General features: G+C 48.1%; 1 pseudogene; it reads left to right on the top strand.

Moving 5' to 3' along the window:
• Positions 1-220: 220 nt before the first annotated feature.
• Positions 221-1,354, top strand: LOC117238549 (annotated as a pseudogene).
• Positions 1,355-2,619: the final 1,265 nt, after the last annotated feature.

The raw sequence follows: 2,619 nt of genomic DNA on the forward strand, positions 1-2,619 counted from the left end.
TCGATTTACCTTTCTATCGAAACGACTCGATGAATACGAAAAATCTAGACAACCGAATAAGGCCCATTTAACGGCCTATACGACACTACTCGACGACACGTGGAAACAATATCGATTGTTACAAGAGAATTAGAAGATTTAGGGGAGATAGACGACGCGCGCGTTTCCCAAGTAACCGACACATATTACAATCTGGTAATACGAATACACACTCTCATGGATGATACACCAGCATCGTCGTCGAAATCACAAGGCTGCGAGTCATCTAATGTCGCCGAGCCGACATCAATTAAACTGCCCTGAAATTCACCTGCCTACTTTCGACGGTACCATCGAAAATTGGCATTCATTTTACGACTCCTTCTTATCCACTATCGATCGAAGCGAGCGACTTACACCCGTGCAGAAATCCCACTACCTACGATCCTCTTTGACCGGAAAGGCCGCGCGAAGCATACAATCGTTAGATGTCACCGAGTTAAATCATTCGATCGCTATTGACGTTCTGAAGGAAAAATTCGACTGCCACAGTCAAGTCTGCATGCGCCACTAGGACTTGATTTTTGACTATCCGAAAATAACCAAAGAGACACCCGAAGCGATAGATGATTTTCTTGAGACGGTCAAGGTAAACCTCCAAGCGTTAGAAAAACTCGGTGAACCAGTTACCCCAAATGTCGCTCTTATAAAATTATTCACATCGAAGCTACCCTCAGCCATCATTCGCAAATGGCAGCGCACATTGCCGGACGAGAAAATGCCGTCATATACGCATCTGGTAGACTTTCTGAAAACACGGACGAACGGCGACAGGACAAGTTCAGCATCAACCGTGATAAAATGAGAGCCCGATCACCACAAACGTCAGCGATCGAACGCACCGCGAAGTTACGCATTCACAACTACACATAATACGTTGGTGTGTCCGAATTGTCAAGGACAACACGAATTATGGAATTGTGACGTCTTCAAAGCGAAGTCGCCTAAAAAACGCCTTGAAATCGCCAAGAGGGCGTCTCTATGTACCAATTGTTTAGGTAAGGGACACGCTATTACTCATTGCTCCGCCGGTTCATGTCGCATCTGCAGGCAGCGACACCATACATACCTACATCAAGACCATGGTCATAGCAAATCACGACCAGGTGTAAGCCGATCATCGAGCGATCGATCACCCAACGGTCGATCTTCGCCTAGTTCACCGACCCCGCGATCGTCACATCGTTCGAGACGCGCATCCACGTCTCCCCGATCGTCTCCGCGAACATCACCGAAACGTGAATCTCGGTTATCGCGAACGACGGCATCGGGATCAAATATATCGTCCAGTCCTAGACGACAAGGAAAACAATGACGTCATCAAACGACCTTGTTAGGGTCCGAACCACAGAAAACGGACTCATTGACCTCGCTTCCTTCTGAACCACTGCAGCACGATTTGTTAGTCACAGCGCAGGTCAACGTATTGAACAATAAAGTTCAACCATTCCGTTGTAGAGCTCTGCTAGACACCGGCTCTAGCATGAACTTTATCACCGGAAAACTCGCTGATTCGCTAAAACTTAACCAACGGAAACGTTAGATCCCAATCGGAACACTCAACACGTTATCGACAACCTCGAAACGTTACATCACGGCCACGATCACCTCCATCGACGGCACATACGAACGCACCTTGACGGTCCTAATCATACCGACAATATCGCCTTGGGTCCCAGATCAACCCGTAGATCGCTCAATAATACATATACCGAGGAATCTCCAACTAGCCCGGTAAATACCTTCACTCCTCTGGACACACCGACGATAATTGACGCAGTTCGATATCCTTGTAAATCGACGCCAGGCGTTTCTTGCCTCGTAAAGACGAATCTTTCGAACGGTGTCATTCGCGTTCAATTCGTTTTTCTAGCGAGGGGCCTCGAATCTTTAAACGACGAGAAACCTAATCACTTTCAGACAACTTTCGCTTAAAGACGAAAGAACGTAAAGAACTGGGTTCGGCCTTCTCCCATCTGCGTATCTTTCGGGGAGTCGATTGCGATGGTCATCTCCTTTGTCGGATACGATTCGAATTGGTCGAATAAGCTGGCAAGTGCTAGATCCGTTTCATCTCCTTCTTCCGTCGAATATTAGCCGAAAAATCTTGCCACCGTATTACGCCGAAACATTCGACGATGTTCATTCGCAAGCGATAAAGCTTCGCTACTGTTCGCGATCGGCGCTGCTCTACTACGAAGTATCAAATTTATCGCGTAGCCGTGTACACGGGAGAAGGAAAGAGATCGTAAGGGCGGTATTTACCCACCGCGAGAGACAGGCTATGAAAGACGAGCACGAGCGACTACAAAGATCAATCGGGCTCGATAAAGCTTAACTTGCTCCGCGAAGAGCGGCCATTTGGAATTCTAGTGGCGTGTACGGTGTGCTCGGTGCGTTAACGAGTTCGATCGTCATAGTAAATAAGCAACCAGCGGTCTGTTCTCGCCACGGTCAAGAAGACTTAAGAAGCCGTTCGCGGAAGATGGGCGGCGCCACCCGCTATTTCTCGGCCGGAAATTACAGGTGACTTAGCGCGGTCTCTCTGCCCCCGCTTCTCTCGACAGACAGAGAGAAGAG

This window comes from Bombus vosnesenskii, unplaced genomic scaffold, assembly GCF_011952255.1.
Source record: "Bombus vosnesenskii isolate JDL3184/JDL3185 unplaced genomic scaffold, Bvos_JDL3184-5_v1.1 scf7180000013535, whole genome shotgun sequence".
Classification (NCBI taxonomy): domain Eukaryota; kingdom Metazoa; phylum Arthropoda; class Insecta; order Hymenoptera; family Apidae; genus Bombus; species Bombus vosnesenskii.